General features: G+C 42.1%; 1 pseudogene; it reads left to right on the top strand.

Moving 5' to 3' along the window:
• Positions 1-885: 885 nt before the first annotated feature.
• Positions 886-2,636, top strand: LOC111093129 (annotated as a pseudogene).
• Positions 2,637-19,275: the final 16,639 nt, after the last annotated feature.

Genomic DNA, 19,275 nt, shown 5'->3' with positions numbered 1-19,275 from the left:
AAATCTGTGAAGGGATGTGAAATACTTTTAGTCAAGGGACTACTAAATTAAAATGATAGCATCACACACACACACACACACACACACACACACACACGTATAAAACCAAATCCAAATGCCTTATGGTGAAGCCTGAAACCACTGGCAAACTCCTGGCCACGTGTAAATTATTTCACTTTTCACAATGATCGATTCAAAACCCAAGTGTTGTTAAAGAAATTGGGTGGGATCTTCATCCTCTCTTTACTTGAGTTTCACTGAAGTTCTGCTGGTGTTAGAGGGTTAGCTATTTGCTAGCTAGCTGGTCCTGAGCAACTGGTTTTATTTTTTATTCTATGCATCATATGAGCCATTTAAGTGATGACTCCTATTAAACATCTGCTGAATGCCAAATGTTCTATTAGATACAGGCATATCTCATCATATTTTTCTTTTCTTTTTTAAATTGCACTTTGCAGACATTGTAGTTGTTTTTTTTTTTTTTCACAAGTCGAAAGTTGGTGATCTGAGTTACAAGGGGCCAGACTTTCAGATAAATTCCAGTGAGAGCCGCTAGTGTTTGAACCCTAGATCAAACAAATCTATTGGTGCCATTTTTCTAACAGCATTTGCTCACTTTGTGTCTCTGTGTTACAATTACAATTTGGTAATTCTCACAATATTTCAGACTTTTGAAATTATTATTGTATTTGTTATGGTGATCTGTCATGTTACCTTAGTAATTGATGTGCAATGAACCGTGCCCATATAAGATAGTGAACTTAATCAATACCTGTTGTGTGTTCTGATTGCTCCACTGACTGGTTGTTTCTCTCTCCCTTTCTCTGGCCTCCCTTTTCTCTGAGACATAACAGTATTGAAACTAGGCCAATTAATAAGCCTATAATGGCCTCTAAGTGTTCCAGTGAAAGGATCACATGTCTCTTACTTTACATCAAAATCTAGAGATGATTAAGCTTAGTGAGGGAGACATGTCAAGAGCCAAGATAGGTTGAAAGCCAAATTTCTTGTGCAGAACAGTTAGCCAAGTTGTGAATGCAAAGGAAGAATTCTTAAAGGAAATTAAAAGTGCTACTCTAGTGAATACAGGAATGGTAAGGAAGCAAGACAGCCTCTTGCTGATATGGAGAAAGTTTGAGTGGTCTGGATAGAGGAACAAACCAGCTACAACAATTCGTTAAGCCAAATCCAGAACAAGGCCCTAACTCTCTTCAATTCTAAGAAGGGTGAGAGGGGTGAAGAAGCTGTAGAAGAAAAGTGTGATGTTAGCAGGGGCTGGTTCATGAGGCTTAAGGGAAGCAGCCATCACCATAACATAAAAGTGAAAGGTGGGAGGCAGCAAGTGTTGGTGTAGAAGCTGCAGCAAGTTTTCCAGAAGATCTAGCTAAGATAATTAATAGAAGAACTACACTTAACAATGGAGATTGGACAGCCTTCTATTGGAAGAAAATGCCGTCTAGGACTTTCATAGCTGGAGAGGAGAAGTCAATTCCTGGTTCCAAAGCTTCAAAGGACAGGCTGACTCTATTGTTAAGGACCAATGCAGCCAGGGACTTGAAATTGAAGCCAATGTTCCTTGACCATTCCAAAAATTCTAGGTCCCCAAATGCTAAATCTTCTCTGCCTATGCTCTAAAAATGGAACAAGAAAGCGTGGATGACAGCACATCTGTTAATAACATGGTTTAATTTAGAGCCCATTGTTGAGACCCACTACTCAGAAAAAAAATTCCTTCCAAAATAGGACTGCTCATTGACAACACACCTGGTCACCCAAGAGCTCTGATGGAGTTGTACGACAAGATTAATGTTGTTTTCATGCCTTCTAATGCAGCATCCATTCTGCAGCTCATGGATCCAGGAGCAATTCCATCTTCTTTTTCCAGATCTTATTATTTTAGAAATACAGTTTGTAAGGTAGAAGTGTCATAGATAGTGAGTGATTCCTCGGATGGATCTGGGCAAAGTCAAATGAAAATTTTCTGGAAAGGATTCACCATTCTAAAGGCCATTAAGAATGTCCACGATTCACAGAAAGAAGTCAAAATGTCAACATTAACAGGAGTTAGAAAGCAGCTGATCGCAATCCTCATGGATGATTTTGAGGGGTTCAAGATTTCAGTGATAAAACTGACCACAGATGTGGTGGAAATAGCAAAAGAACTAGGCTTAGAAGTGAAACCTGAAGATGCAACTGAATTGCTACAATTTCATGATAAAAATTTAATGGGCGAGGAGTTGCTTCTTGTGGATGAGCAAAGAAAGTTGGTTTATTGAGATGGAATCTGCTCCTGGTGAAGATGCTGTGACAATTGTGGAAAGGACAATAAAGGATTTAGAATATTAAATAAACTTGATAAAAGCAGTGGCAAGGTTTGAGAAGACTGACTCCAATTTTGAAGGAAGTTATACCATAGGTAAAAAGCTATCACACAGCATTGCAACAGAAAAATTGTTTGTGAAAGGAAGAGTCAAATGATGCAGCAAACTTCACTGTTGTCTTATTTTAAGAAATTGCCACAGGCATCCCACCTTTCAGCGGCCACCATCCTGATCAGTCTGCAGCCATCAACATCAAGGCAAGAGCCTTCACCAGCAAAAAGATTCCAACTTGCTGAAAGTTCAGATGTTGGTTAACATTTTTTAGCAATCAAATATTTTTTTTTTGCAATCAAACATTTTTTAATTAAGGTGTTTACCTTGCTTTTTTGGACATAATGCTATTGCACACTTAATAGACTACAATATACTATAAACATAACTTTTGTATGTCCTGGGAATCCAAAAAAAAAAAAAATCATTTGGCTTGCTTTCTGGCAGTGGTCTGGAACTGAACTGGCAATATCTTTGAGATATGCCTGTACTTGACTTTTGTAGCTTGTAACTAAGGGGTACTTATCATCATTCCTATTTTATAAAGGAGGAAACTGAGGCCCAGAAGGTTTGGTGACTTGTCCTCAAGGCCATAGAGCTGATTAGAGCTGGGAATGAAATGTAGGTTTCTCTGGTTGCAAGGTCTTCCGTGGCATTGATAAGGCTTTTTGGATCAGGTTTCTTCTGTATTAGCTGCTAGGTTGCTAAACCCAAATTATCATATATGATATGAAATATTTTATAGGTTTTATATTATATTACATGTGTTACTTATGTAATATATAATATATAGCATATTTCTTGTATTACTATATATATAATGAACTAAGATTTTTTTTGCAAGATATTTAGAGAATGTGATAGCAGTGTGGAAGGAAATAGCTATATAAATACATGACAATTTAATACTTGTTAATAGTTTTCCACAGAGTCTTAATATCTAGCATGTCTCCCATCTCCTATTTCTTTGCCACCTTCATTTCTTCTCCCCCCCCCCCTTCTTCCCTCCTTTTTTTTGACTTGTAAAAGCCTAAAGGTACCGCCAGACTTCTGGCTACATGCAAATTATTATTATTATAATTTATTTTAAGTAGGCCTCATGCCTAGTATGAAGCCCAATGCAGGGCTCAATCTCACAACCCTGAGATCAAGACCAGAGCTGAAACCAAGAGTTGGAAGCTCAACCGACTGAGCCACCCAGGCACCCCTATTTTTTCTATTTTAATTGATTGACTCAAACTCAAATATTGCTAAAGGAATGTTTGGGAGATTTTCCCATTCTTTATTCTGGTGCCACTGAAATTCAGTTGACTTTGGTTGCAAGAACTCCAACTGTTTTATAACACGCTGTTTTCCCAGGCAAAGTAGCCAATGAAACACATTATATGAAGCTAGTGAACAATATCGTTTTATCTCTTTGTTGAGGGAGGGAAAATGACCACCTTGGTCACTTTTGGGCCTTTCTTTCAACCAAACACATTCTCTGAGCCCAGAGACAGATTTAAATCCTTGAGGTTGCTGAAACAGCCTCAAGTTCTTCCTTAGTAATGAGACAGTTCTGTCCACCAGTGTTTGGAAGATCAAAGCCTTAGCCCACTGGCAATTCCAGTCAAAACAATGCTTCCTGGTAGTTTTACCAGTGGGCGCACAGAATGTGTTTAGTTTGCACAATGGGGAACATTTTATTTTTAAAGTTTTATTATTTTATCATGTATTAGGAAAAGTACAATCAACCCATTAAATCTGCTATTTTCCTTAAAATCTAGTTCCTTAATGTAAATTTAAATTTTAAAAATGAGTTGCTTTTTTTTCAAAGCTTTTGTTTATTTGAGAGAGAGAGAAAGAGAGAGAGAGCATGAGCAGAGTGGTGAGGAAGAGAGAGAGGAGAAGCAGACTCCCTAGTGAGCAGGGAGTCCAATGTGGGGCTTAATTCTAGGACCATGGGATCATGACTTGAGCCAAAGGCAGACACTTAACCAACTGAGTCACCCAGGTGCCCAAAAAATGAGTTGATTTTTAAGACAATAATAAAGTATTCATCTTGGTGACAAGACACAGGGAAAAATTTATTAAGATGATAGGGTAACAACTAATGTCTTGGGAGCCTTGAGTGGGACAATCATTCATGGAGAGATAGAGGATGAAGGATGGAAGGATAGAAATTCTACTCTGACTGAGACTATAGTGCATTGGAAGGTCTCTGATGCCTTTCTAGGAGCCATTCTTCACCTTTTGAAACTTTGCCAAGTGTGACCTTTCTGCACTGAATAAAGGTCACTTTGATTTCTATGGTTAGTGTGCTATTGATGGATGTTCTGTGTATCAGTTTCTCTATACAGCAATAAATCCCCTTTTTTTCTCTCAAGTCATAGTTTTTCCATTTGAGCACCAGTCTTCAAATATTGGTTGCATATACTCCATGAATTTTGAACATGTAAAAATAAGGGTCTAACGTTTTTCATTACAATTTTAAATAGGTGTCAAAGATTAGTTACTAGTATTTTATAAATATTGATTATAAATATCACTCATTTTAATGACTCCAATGGAGTATAAGGCAACAAGATCATGACTCTCCTAAGAAAATAAGAAGCATGAATAGTTTCTTCATGCCAATTAAAATTCTGACACCAATGCTTCTCCTAGAACTTCACTCTTCTAAGGTCTGCTGATTTCTTTTGTATGGATCAAATTAAAATTCCCTATTACTCATTCATTAGAAGCAACAATACAATTTGCTTCGACGTGGATGAAACTGGAGGGTATTATGCTGAGTGAAATAAGTCAATCGGAGAAGGACAAACTTATGGTCTCATTCATTTGGGGAATGTAAAAAATAGTGAAAGGGAATAAAGGGGAAAGGAGAAAAAATGGGAAATATCAGAAAGGGAGACAGAACATGAGGGACTCCTAACTCTGGGAAACAAACTAGGGGTGGTGGAAGGGGAGGTGGGTGGGGGGTGGGGGTGACTGGGTGATGGGCACTGAGGGGGGTACTTGATGGGATGAGCACTGGGTGTTATTCTATATGTTGGCAAATTGAACCAATAAAAAATAAATTTATAAAAAAAATAAAAAATAAATCTCAGGTCGAATTCGTAAAAAAAACAAAACAAAACACAAATTGAAAGTCCCATTAATAGAGGAACCCATTGGGTTCCTAATCCTGTAGATGTGCCTCTGGAGAAGTGGTGGAGCTCTAAATTGGGCCTCTTCGTAGGCTACTGGTCCTCAGAGCTGCTCACCAAGCTGTGGTTAGGTGGGGTCTTCTGTAAAAACTGTGGCAACCTGTTTCTAACAAAAGAGTTGGAACCTGTCTGGAGCAGACTGAAGTAGAAATATAAGGGCTACCACAATAGCTAAAGATCTTAAATTGAAAATATCTGTAAAAAATACCAACTAACTTTACCCTGCTCAGATAATAATGGATTTTGGACTTCTTTTCTTCTTCTTCTTCTTCTTCTTCTTCTTCTTCTTCTTCTTCTTCTTCTTCTTATTCTTATTCTTATTCTTATTCCTATTCTTATTCTTCTTTCTTATTCTTATTCTTTCTTCATTCTTCTTTTTTTGCTTTCCACATTGTATCCTGGACATAGAAAATGCCTAGTAAATAGTTTCTGGTTGGCTATCTTTATATATTATCTGTTAAATAGCCACAGCTTATAAGGGATCATAGTAGAATTTTGTGTTGTGATTTGGCATGGATAAACCTAAAGGGATCCCCCACACACTTCTCCAGATGTTTTGACCTTAAGAGCTTTTGATCTATTTTCCTGAACAGAGTTTGAGAAATTGAACTATCCATGCTCTGAATAAAGAAGGAGGTGGGGGCAGGGAGGAGAAGAGAGGGAGGAGGAGGAGGACAAGGATGAGGATGAGTAGGAGAGAAAAAGAACAAATGGAGCAAACACACTTTTTCAGTTCAGACGTTTTGAACTCTGAGATTACCCAACAAAAGTGGCATAAACAGTAAGAGGGTTGTTATCTCACATAGCAGGAAGTCTGGAGCCAGAGAAGTTCTAGGGTTGGTTTAGTTACAAAATGATGTCACCAAGGTGCTTTCCAGGCTTTTGCTATGCCATCCTCAGCATTTCAGTGCTGTCTCCTCTGGTGGCTGTGAGACGGCTGCCGTGGTAGCAGGTATCGCATGCAGACAGGACAACATGAAAGGAAGAAGAAAAGCGGTGTTTGCTTCAGTAAATATCTTTTTATTAGCAAGGAAAAGACCCCAAAGCATATTCTCTCTCAGTTCCCATTGGCTGAGACTCAGTTCCGTGCCCAAACCAGTCACTGCAGAAAGAACTAGAGAGGCGCCCATGAAGCAAAAGGTCACTTAATTCCTCAACAAAGAAGAGTTATAAAAGCAACAAAGGAGGAGGAAATGCCTAGTGGATTAGGCGTCAACAATGTCTCCCACGTTATAACATCAGACTAGGCTATCTGCTTCCCATCTTGTTTCTTTGGATTTTCCTTCAGGGATCGACTTCTTTGGACATCTTCTTTAAGGTGTAGTAGTTTTGTACTTTGGATGTGCTCTAAGTTTATACTCTGTTATAGGTCAGTTAGCAGTATTTTATCCCTGTGCCTCAATGATTGATTCTGGGTATGTCCATGCTTAGTTCATGGCCATTAGCATGGCCAGCAGGACTGGTTTAAGTTGATGTCATCAGAACGAAACTCCAATCCAGCTACGGAAGTTGATAGTTGTCTCTTTCTCCCACATTTAAGTGAGCTTGCAAGTAGCTGTGGCTGCTCCTAGAAGCCGTTTTGATCTCTGAAAGAGTTTAGCATGAGATGAAGTCAATATAGACTGTGGAACAACCAGGAGAATCACACAGAAAATGAGTTTGACCCATGAGAGAACTGTGCCTGATTTTATTCTATCTCTGGATTTTTACACAAATCATACATCTATGTTATTGGTTAAGCCGGTTTGGATTTTATTTTATTTTTTAAGATTTTATTTATTTATTCTTGAGAGACACAGGAGAGAGGCAGAGACTTAGGCAGAGGGAGAAGCAGGCTCCATGCAGCGAGCCTGATGTGGGACTCAATCCCAGGACTCCAGGATCATGCCCTGAGCCAAAGGCAGTCGCTCAACTGCTGAGCCACCCAGGCGTCCCTAAGCCAGTTTGAATTTTAAAATAAACACTTGCGGGCACCTGAGTGGCTCAGTGGTTGAGCGTCTGCCTTTGGCTCAGGTCGTGATCCTGGGGTGCTGGGATGGAGTCCCACATCAGGCTCCCTGCATGGAGCCTGCCTCTCTCTCTGTGTGTCTCATGAATAAATAAATAAATAAATAAATAAATAAATAAATAAATAAATCTTTAAAATAAAAAAATAAACACTTGCTGAATAATACATTTAAAGAAAAATCCTAATTGTAGCTTTTACTGATTTAAAACTCTTTATTGTCTCTCCATTGTTCTCAAGATAAAGTCTAGAATATCCAGTCCCAACCCCATCACAGCCTCTGCTTGCCTGCAGCTTACATTTCACTGCAGTATATGTATATATGTATATATATATATGTATTTAAGATTTTTTAATTTATTTTAGAGACAGCAAGAGAGAGCATGAGCAGGAGGGGCGGAGGAAAAGGGAGAGAATCTTAAGCAGACTCCCTGCTGACCTAGGAGCCGGTCATGGGACTCAATCTCACAACCCTGAGATCAAAACTGAGCTGAAACCAAGAGCTGATCACCTGACTGGGCCACCCAGATGCCCCTCACTGCCTTGAAATATTGTTATTTCCCAGGTTGTGGTCTCTGTGCCATTTGCAGATCTTTGCACACCTTACTTTCTTTGCCTGGAATACCAATCACACTTTCCCCCCCCCGACTTGTACCTACTCGTCTGTTGCAGATATTATTATCCTCTAGAGAAAAGGGCTCTAAAATAAAAGTAAGAGTAGAGGATACCTCTGTATCTCCTACCTCTTTAACCACACCTGCTGTTCTTACAGTTAATTTACTAAAGAAGATCACAACCTCCGTGGACTCTTGAATGGAGAAGCCTGCCTTAATTCTCAAGAGCCCTGTTGGCAAACATCTTCATATCTAGTGGCTTAAATTGACCTGAATTTTTTTCATATATTATTCAACTGTTGGTTCAAAACTTTTACTGAGCGTAGGTACACAATCTCCTCAGCTAATTGGATCTTGCCTTTAAAGAACCCAACTCTTCTGCATCTGAACTCAAACCCTGAATATTTAAATTTCACTTGTTGCCTTTTTTGATTATTAGTGTATCATCTGGAAAAATGTCTTTGCCTGCTTGTATGTATTGTGTTGTATTTCATGGGTATTGAAAAAACTTGGTATTTATTTATAAAACCCATAGTAACTCTGTACTAAGGTAACTTTTTTTTTTTTTGTACTAAGATAACTTAAATGGAAAACACAAAATACCTTCTTGTTTAAGGGGTTACTCTGTCCCGCGCTGTTGTAAGTAACGTGCGTGCGGAGGAGAAAGAGGGAGGACCAACAGTTGCTGGCAATTTCAGAGCAATGAGTGATGTGCTGAATCACTGCAGAGCATAGAATTTGCAAAGTAATGATTCACTTCTAGGAGCTTATGGGGCATAACCTCTCTGCCTGGGGTAGCACAGAAAAAGTGACCAAGAGCATTTGTCGACCCTTTTTATAATAACCCATAGTTGCTTTAAATATTCCATTTTGTAATCCCTCTATGGAAAACCCGTAGAATCAAGACATCTATTGGTCCCAATTGCGGAAGAGCCAAACCTTAAGTATTTCTGCAGTTTCTGGTCTGGTAAATGTGTCGTGCAGTTTATTTTTCAAAAAGTGACACATAAAACACTTAATTCAATTTAACAACAAGGTTTGGCTTCTAGGCAGTTTCTCGTGTGTGACTTCAACAGGTTTTCTTGGGTTGACCAGGGGCATTTGTAAGGAGTATCACATGAATTAATGATGGTTGTGCACAGAAAATTAAGTGTTACCTTGCTATTTATGCCGCTATATCCCTTGGTGCAAATCCCTACGGAAGACCTACTTCTCCATGAACAATTCCTAGCAGAATATCCTTCCAGTTCCATGATACTAGAGAGAGAACTTAAAACATATGAGGGGGGAAAAAAAGCACACTTGGGCTTTTCATTCTTTATTACCTTGGTGGTGTGGTCACGCACTCCTTTTTTCAAAGCTGTAAAGCTTTTGCTGCAATGAAAATCCTTCCTGCCAGGTTGCCCAGCAACAGCTGAACCTCAGTAAATGAGGACTATTTCACACTGTTACAAAGACAATCCCGTGTGGAATGAGATGGTACTCTTAAGAATCCTCTATTTCATGTGTTTATTGAGATTAGTAGCTTTAGCCTGCTCTGGTTTATTGGGAGGCAGAAGGCCTTGGGTTAGTCCTGTCTGGTCTCTATCTCTGATTTGTCGGGTGAAGGCACATATGGGGGAGATGGCCCCATGTCACCTTGGGAGCGAAACTGGGAAGGAGGGACAGGTTTGTCTTCAAAGCCAGCTCCATTTTAATCTGTGATTTCTCCTCACAATTAATTTTTAATTACAAATGAGACAGGAATACGTTCTCCTTATAAAAATAGAGTGATATAACGAGTCGAGTTTCCCTGGACTGCTCTTTTCAAGCTTAACTCATTCCCAGAGATCACCGCTATTATCAGTGCATGGAGGATCCATCTGAGAACGTGTCCTGTGTATTCACATACTTGTAAATGCACACGTAGGGGTCCTGGGACGTTGTTTTGTGTGTTGATAGGTGGGTTGGCTTTAGAAAAAGGAAGGTCACACTATGTGTTTTGTTTGGTCACTTGCTCTTTTCAATCAACAATATTTCTGGGAGATCTTTTATATACATACTTTTCCTTTTAACACCTGGCAGTATTCCTTGGTTTGGTGTACACACAAGAGTTGACTGAGCCCTTCTGCCCTTTATGAAAAGGATGTTTCCAATTCCCTTTCACTTTCCCACCTCCTTGGATTGGCCAGTTCCTCCCACTCTCGGTCCACCAAGGTCCATGCATTGTTTCCATGATGCCAAGCAGTACTCACTGAACCCACTGGGCCACCTGCTGTCATGTAAAGTTTTCTTTCCATTTTTTTTAAGATTTTATTTATTTATTCATAGAGACACATACAGAGAGAGGCAGAGACACAGGAGGAGGGAGAAGCAGGCTCCATGCAGGGAGCCCGACGTGGGACTCGATCCCGGGACTCCAGGATCATACCCCAGGCTGCAGGCGGCGCTAAACCGCTGTGCTACGGGGGCTGCCTGCAACGATAGTTCTTAACCTGTATAGTTGTGCTTGTGCTTCTGAACTTTGCTTATTTTGTTTCCTCCACTTGGATATCCTTTTTCATTCTTCCCTTCTAGCCCTCAGTTCCACCTGGCTGATTTCTACTCATCACTCAAGGCCCAGTTTAAATGTCACTTTCTGTACAGTGTCTCTCTGCTCTCTCCCTGCGCCTCTCTTTTTACTTGGTTCTTTATTCCATTACTAATAAAATGTGTGCTTTGGTATATGCACACACTCACACACATTCATGCACACATGAATTATTACATTCAGTTATACAGGGTCCCTAGGTATGGTTGTTCAGGCTGTGTACTGCACAGGCCTGTGGGGCATCATTCACATTAATAATTGTTGCATATTAGTTTTGTAATGTTTATTTGAGGGGCACCTGGGTGGTGGTTGGTTAAGTGATTGACTCTTAATTTTGACTCAGGTCATGATCTTGGGGTTGTGGGATCGAGCCCTGCATCAGGCTCTGCACTGAGCACGGAACCTGATTGTGATTCTCTCTCTCTCTGCCCCCCCTGCCACATGTACACGTGCTCTCTCTCTTTCTAAAATAAACAAATAAAATCTTAAAAAATATATATGTTTATTTTAATTATTGTGTTTTGACCACAGCTGAATTTATTTACTTTTCTAAGATAATAATTTTAGGCACTCCACTGTGTTTGTATCCTTTGGCATGGGGGGGGGGGGTGTTAATAACTGATATGTGTATAACCCTTCACATAATTACAAGGCATATTCACATATAACAATACTAGTAGTTTCATTTTATTCCTTTTGTTAAGTGTCTCTTATATGCTAGGAATCTCTCAAGAAGATTTCTTTTACATGCATTCATTATTCCATTTAAAAATCATAATTACAGGGGCACCTGGGTGGTACGGTCAGTTAGGCGGCTGACGCTTGGCTTCAGTTCAGGTCTGATTTCAGGGTCCTGAGATCGAGCCCTGAATCAGGCTCCATATTCAGCGCAGAGTCTGCTTCAGATTCTTCCTTTCCCTCTGCCCCTGCCCCCCTCAAATAAATAAATCTTAAAAATAAAAAATCATAATTGCATGCAAAAAATAGATAACATTAGTTCCACTGAACAGTGAAGGAAACTGAGGCTCAGTGAAGTTGAATAACTTGCCCAAGGCCATTAGCACTAAGTGCAAGTCGTAATGCCCGACTCCCTACCCCTTGACCTGCCATTACCCATTTTATAGAGGAGGAAACAGAAGCTAGGATGATAAAGGGCCTTAACTTTATCCATACTAAAAAGCTCATATGCTTTGCTCTATTGCATATTGGCCCTTAGGTTATCTTAATATTGCAACTGAAATGCTCTAATTGCAGTTTTTTAAAAAATTAACTGTGGGTTATTGGCAAAACTTGACAATAAAACCACATCTTGGAAATGAAGAGACTGGAGCTGAGAAAGTTTTAGTGACTTGCCCAACATATATCTAGTAAATGGCTAAGCCTGGACTAGCCCCCAGGGATTCTAACTTCAAATGTATCACAACATATCACAAATCAAGTTATGGACTGCAGTGGGCTCCATTCCCTGGAGCCTCACGACAGCATCACTCCGGAGCTGGTACCTCCATGGACAGCCAGCTGCCCCCATCACCACCCCAGAGGACATGATCCCTTTTGAGCTTCAGGTGATAAGAGCAGAGCTATATATTGCTGTTCACCTGACTAGGATGCCAAGGGCACCTAGCTGGCTGAGAGTCATCTGGGAAAACCGGAACCTGCCCGTGGAGTGGGAGGGGCGGGGATCTGAGGGGCCCTTGGCTGGGCTCCCGGGAACCCAAGGAGAAGCAGGGTGACATCTGTGCTTGCAGATTCCGGCCAGTGGCTGATACCTTTGCATTTGCTGTGAGAGGGATGAGACGGTGCTGTTTTGACAGGCATAGCACTAGAAGCTGCTGAGTCACTGCTGCTACATCCTTGGGGGAAGTGGGGGGGGGTCACTCAGCTCCCCACTCGGCCTCACTCGCTCCGGGATTGGTTAGCCAGGGCTTTGGGCATATTGTAAGGAATGCATGCATGGAGCCTGGGAAACCAGGGCTGGTTTTGAAGGAGGTGGTATCAGTTAGGGAACAATTGCCAGGCTGGAGGGAAAGGAGTCCCCCCCTTCTGCATGCAAGCCTGCCCCATTCGCAATTCCACGCTGTGGTCCTCAGAACCCAGCCCCTGGCTCCCCTTACCTCCTGGGCTGGGCATTGCTTGAGCCTCTCTGCTGCAGTGATGAGCTCACCCTTGCAGGCCGCGAGTCCCCGTCTGTGGGATCAGGCCATACTCTTTGCCCCCTGGCCTACTGCCCTTTTGACAGGCTTGATATGGGAGCCCAAACGGATTGCTTTGCGAATTGTTGTTTTGCTAATTTCATTTCCTATGAAACAACAAGTGATCGCGGGCTCATTAACCAGTTGTGGGCAAATGGCTAAGTGGGCCAGGCCTCACCTGTACCGGAGCCGTTGCATGAGGTTTGAACTTAGTGTGGCGCCGTGGGGAGCGGGAGGCAGGCACCGGCCGCAGGTGCCAGCGCAGTCCGGGCTCGTGGTGGGTTTGAGTGTCCAGGTGGGCTTTGCGGGTCTAGACAGGATGCGTGCAATCAGGAGGGCATGTGAATCGGTGGGGGGATAGTCCTCGTTTCCCACCAAGGGAGCTTTTCTCTGGAAACCTGTTTGCTGGGCACGGCTCCGTGTGCCTTTGGTTTTTGGGTTGCCTGCGCTGCATCTGCGAGCCTGCACCGGGGACCCCGGGCTCCTCCCTGAACAGCGGGGCTCGGGGGCAGTGCCTGCCCGGGGCACAGGCCCTGCGGAGACCGAAAAGTGCCCAAGTTTTTGCAGCTCATGTGACCCAGGCATCCAACTATTCGAAACACAGTAGCTCTTGGAAGACAATCGTGACAATGTGGAAAAACAATAAAAAGCAAAAAACAAAACAATCCCCCCCGCAAGCACCCTCCCCCCCACCCCCCAAGAAAACAAACAACAACAGCAAAAAAACCAAAATGAAAGAACTAGAGCTGAGGCGAGAGATGGAATAGTTCCTACTTTGGGGCACACACAAAGGCGGGAACCTGGGACAGGTGGGTAGAGCAGAGGCATGGCAATCGCCACTGGAGGCAGTAGTTTCCAGATGCCGGTCATTCCAAGGTTGGGGAGGAGATAGGATAGTTGCCTGGAAGGGAAAGGAGTCTCCAGGAAGAAGAGTTTCTGGAGGGCACCTGGGTGGCTCAGTCGGTTAAGTGTCAAGTCATGATCCCCGGGGCCTAGGATCAACCCCGCATTGAGCTCCCTGCTCAGCGGGGAGCCTGCTTCTCCCTCTCCCTCTGCCACTCCCCCTGCTTTCTCTCTCTTTCTAAAATAAGTAAATACATAAAATCTTAAAAAAAAAAAAAAAAAGAATTTCTGGAATCCAACCCCTGCCTGTGAAGGGGGACAGTAAGACTGTGGGGTCAGACCGTCAGAATCAATGTCTGTAAGAGACAGGCACCACTGGGTGATACTTGAGTCTCATTCTCCACAGCACTTATTGCCATCAGACAGCAGAGCTCACAGTCTGTTGTAGAAGGTGCCTGGCACATGCTCATACTGGCCCAGGTGAGTCAAGAATTGACATCTATTAGGAATTGGGTCCAGCCATGGGTCAGGGTGAGCTCAGTTTTCTGAAGGCACTGCTTGATTCCCGCCTCATTCCTAAGTGGACATTTAGGTGTGTTCTCATACACACCAGTTTCTGTAGGTCTCCAAATCACCCAAGTAGGAGTTAGGACCCACAGATCTGAAACTTTTTCTCTGATTCCCTCAGGGATGATTTGGACATCTCTGAAATAGCTTTGGAAAATTCACAGTTGATTGGTGGCTCATGTGACCCTAGAAAGCATTTCTTAACTCTTGATATGATTGTACCAATGGGCTAGGAATGTTCCTGTGTGCTTACGCTACTAAAATGACTTAAGGCACGCCAACTTCTCAATTAACAATTGGAACGGGTAGTACTATGGACTTGGTAAAAATTATAGACTAAAGGTGTTTTGTCACAGGCAGAGATGAATTTGGGGAAGAGTAGATTTGATGCACGAAGAGTGTTCCCAGCCTGGGTTTACTTACCTTCCAATTCCTCGATGTCTACTGACAAAGAAGTCTCTTCCCATTGGAAATTCCAGACTGCAGAGAGTTTTCCCCTCAGAGCCTTACACATCTGGATTGGAGATTAAAAAAAAAAAATCATACAGTTACTTCTATATAGTTGGAAGTTTAGCATAATATAGCCACAAGAGCCAGCTTTGTCCCTTCCAGCTCAGAGGTCTTCCCATTTTACCATGCTGAGCCCCAGGTCAATTAAATCAGAATCTTATAAAATTGAAACCAGGTCACAGGTGGGATGGGATATAGATCCCCTCAGCCCTTAGCATGACCAGAGCTACTGGGCAGGGCTGTGTCACCTCTGTCCTCAAACCTCCTCACTTAGGTTGCTGAGGAACATGATCATTTTCCATGTGACACAGGCTGGTCATTTAAAATCAATTCTTCCATTTACAGGAAATCAGTGTGAGTACCATGATGCCAGCAGCAGTCAACGTAAGCAGCCATTTGGGTCAACTCTGTAAGCTGGCAGCTTCCAAGAGAGGGTACCCGCTATATGCGTGCTTCGTGTCTCTCTCCCTCACTCCCCCCACCTCATCTGTCGGTGCTTCTGCCTGTCTGCCTGCCTGCCTTACCTGTCATTCAATTTACTTATTTATATTATGTTCCCAACCGTTCTTAAAAGGGAGTCCTTGAAAATAGTATTATAAATCTTTTAGTAGAAGACATTCATGAGTAGTGGTTTCGGTTCCTGCTCCTCTGGATTTATTTACCTGGTCTCATATTCTGGAGTTCCCTCATGTGTGCACTTGCTTGCATCTCAGGATTTGCTTACCTCATGTCTCACCGGCATCCCCTTATTTACATTTCCCCATTCAGCTTTTCCATTCTTCACAGCCCACCACCGGTGTCATCTTCTGGGCATAGCCCTGCCATCAGAAATATAATCTCTTCCATTTCTGAGCTGCTGTAGTGCTTGCAGCCGAGGTCTTAAAGCATCTATCACTTTGCACAGCAAGCAGCTGGGTGTCCGTAGATATGTCTTATCTCCTGGTGGTGGATGTTATTGGTGGTCTATCAACTAACTTCCCATTCACCTTGGGACGGATGGTATTTTCCACAAAGAAGTCGCAACAATAATTCCAGTCTCATTTTTTTCCACATAAGGATCCAGTCTTGCCACGGATCCATCAAGATGCAGAGTTTATGTTCCCTCCTCTTAAAACTGGGTGGGTCTTTGTGACTTCATGCATAAATAGATGTGAACGAAGTGAGGTAAAGTTAGTAAAAGCAACTCCTCGACTCTTTCTAAGGACATGTACCTTCAGAGCCCTGTGTTGCTATGTGAGAAATCCAGCAACTTGCAAGCCTCTGTGTGGGAGAGACGATGTAGAGGGTCATATAGAAATAAACAGAGATGCCGTCGAGTGCCCTGGTGATCTTCAGGGTGCCCCTCCTCCAGCTGATGCCATATGCGGCAGAGATGAGTTGCTCCACTGAGTCTTGGCCAAAATGCAGACTTGTAAACTAAATAAGATGGTTTGTAAGTCACCAAGTTTGGGTGGTTTATTGTGCTAATAAGCAACCAGAGCATTACTCTTCCTCCTTCTTAACACAATTTCAGTTTTGTTTAGCTTTCTAGCCCTTTCCCACAAGCTCGTGTATGTGATCTAGAGGGAGGTGGCCCCATCACCAGTTCTAGGGATGGCTCTGTTTGGGCTAAGGGTATTCCTGTCCACTTGCAAATGGAATTACTTGCAATTGTTTCAGGATTCAGTTCAGGCCCACGGACAACAGAAGAGGTTTGTTGAGGATTTCTTGGCTTGTTCTTTTTTCCCCTCTGGGAAAACTTCTGCAAGCTACTTTTTCCCTCCCTTTTTAGATTTTTGTTATGTGCAGACTGAGGTCCAGAACCACTACACCTATATTCTTACCAGCCCGAGATGAGTCTCCCTCACGGAGAAGAGCAGAGGCCAAAAGTATCACAGGGAAATGGAGCCAGAGACACCATCCCTGAAGCCCACTCAATACATGAGTATGTCATTAAGGTCAGGTTTTGTTGAAAGTCATGCATTCCTAAAGCAACAATGATTTAAACAAGATAGATGCTTAACTCTTTTTCATGTAAAAGGAATGCAGGCCAGGGCTAGTGTGGTGACCACATCCTATGGAGGAGTCAGGGAGGGACCCAGGATTCTTCTAGATCATCAGCCCACTATCTCTAGGATATGATCCTATCCTTAAGGTTCAAGATAATGGCATCTGTTTTCCAGGCGGCTCTAAGGAGGAAGGCATAAGGAAGAAGAAGGCAGAGTGTTATGTACCATCTGTCTCTTGGGGAAGATTCTTAGACACTGCCAAATACACTTCTGCTTATATCTTTTTGGCTAAAACTTAGTGTGAAGGAGGCTGGGGAAGTAGTTTTTATTCTGGGTAGCCAAACGCTACGGTAATAATGGGGGATGTATGACTATGGGATATTAGGGGACAACTCAGTCTTTGACACAATGAGGCAATAAACTTCATTACCACTTAAGGTGAATTTACATTGGATTTTCTGTTAACTTAGAACTAAAGACATCTTGACCGACACACCCTCTTCCTCATGTGTAATCTACCCTTTTATTATCAGTCTGTTTACTCAGAGTTTCAAGTCCTGGTGATCTCGAGTTAATAGACAAGAAGAGTCTCTCATCTTATATCTTCTAAGGGAAAAGGTGTCATAGCGCAAGGAATAGTCCAAGTCAGGGATGGAAATATCTTTCGTATTGAATGCCAGCCTCATCACACACACCTTGCAGGAGGACAAGCCCATATTCTGTAGTGTTTGCTGTTACAACCCAGCACCTATCACAATGCCTAGCACATAGTAAGTGCTCAATAAATGCTGTTGACTAAGTGAACGCCCAGATGAATTCTGACAGATTGATATAGATTGCCTAAGGAGCTATGTTGAGGAAGATTCCAGGGCTTCATCTTGGCTGAGCTCAGAGTGGGGGATGCCACATTGTCTGCCATCGCTGGTGATTGATGCAGAAATACCTCAGATGATTCTTAACACCAAGTATCTGTTATGCATATTTATTTTCAATTAAAAACTATCTTTTCCCATAAAATTACATTTTTTCCACATAAGGAAACCTGCCACAGTAACTTGCACGTGGTGGGAATCAATGAATATTTGTTAAGTATTAGTCATGTTTTCCAAAAACTGTGCTCTGCAGTCAATGGGCAATGCATCAGCTGCCTACTGACTGATATGTTTCAATTAAAAATTCCTACATATGCCTTCACATGTATTTACCCAATCAGTACTTTTTTTAACCTAAAAAGAAATATAATCAGTATATTGCAACTTGTAGGTGATGTTAAAGGAATAGCAAGCACTCATGAAGGGCTTGAAGCAATAAAAAAACCTACGTGGAGATGGTTTTTGTTTACTTTCAAGGAAAATAATTCAAAGTACATATTAAGCTCTCGGAGCAATGACGAGAACAAGAATGTCAAAGTAGTCACGGTAATAATGGGAAGCTAATGAGACCCATGTGTGCAATGTGATCTCCCAGTGGGAAAGAGCAGGGCTGTTTGGGATGGAATGCCTCATGGAGAAGGGAGGGCCAGTCCCTCTCTAAGAATCTTCTAGGTGCCAGGGCATTTAGAATGCTAGGTCCAGCTTTCAGACTTACATGCTCCATCCTTGAAAAAGGCTCGTGTCCGTGGAATAAAAAGAGAAATGTACACAAATAAAAATTATTAATAATAGCCGGTACCAAGAGAGGTCTTTTTATGCATTGGACACCACTCTAATCACTTTATATTTATGCTTAATTTAGGACTTATAACAAGCCTACTACTATTTTAATGAGGTAGGTATTGACTTATGATCAGAAATGTAAGGGGAGCCTTGTGCATAGCTTAGTTGAGAAGGAATAAAAAAAAAGTCAGAGTTGTTGACTCTAGAATACACTGCAATTATTTAGGAACAAACCACGGTCACTCATATTTGACTTAGAACAAGGGGAAAAGAAATAGAAAGAGGAACCCAGGGGAATCCCTGGGTGGCTCAGGGGTTTAGCACCTGCCTTTGGCCCAGGGTGTGATCCTGGAGTCCCGGGATCGAGTCCCACGTCTTGCTCCCTGCATGGAGCCTGCTTCTCCCTCTGCCTGTGTCTCTGCCTCTCTCTCTCCTCTGTGTCTTATAACCTCCAGTGTTATAAGTACTAAATTAAGCATAAATATAAAGTGATCCTCTGAATAAATAAATAAAATCTTAAAAAGAAAAGAAAGAGGAACCCAGGCTGTGTGCCGAAAACAGCATTGTAATGGTCATGGGACAGTCCAGACCAGTCCTTGGGGTTGTGTCCTTCTGAGACGCTGGACAGTGTTAGTGTGGACAGAATGGGCACCTTCTCTGGGCATTTCAGTAGTAATCACACAAAAGATATGGACCCCTTGGCAGAAAAATGGTAGAGGAGATGGTACAATGTTCTTGGAGGAGGTCTCTCTTTTTTTTATTTTTTAAGATT

The sequence above is a fragment of the Canis lupus genome, chromosome 29, assembly GCF_011100685.1.
Source record: "Canis lupus familiaris isolate Mischka breed German Shepherd chromosome 29, alternate assembly UU_Cfam_GSD_1.0, whole genome shotgun sequence".
In the NCBI taxonomy this organism is placed as follows: Eukaryota; Metazoa; Chordata; class Mammalia; order Carnivora; family Canidae; genus Canis; species Canis lupus.
This window is presented reverse-complemented; position numbering and strand designations above follow the sequence as displayed.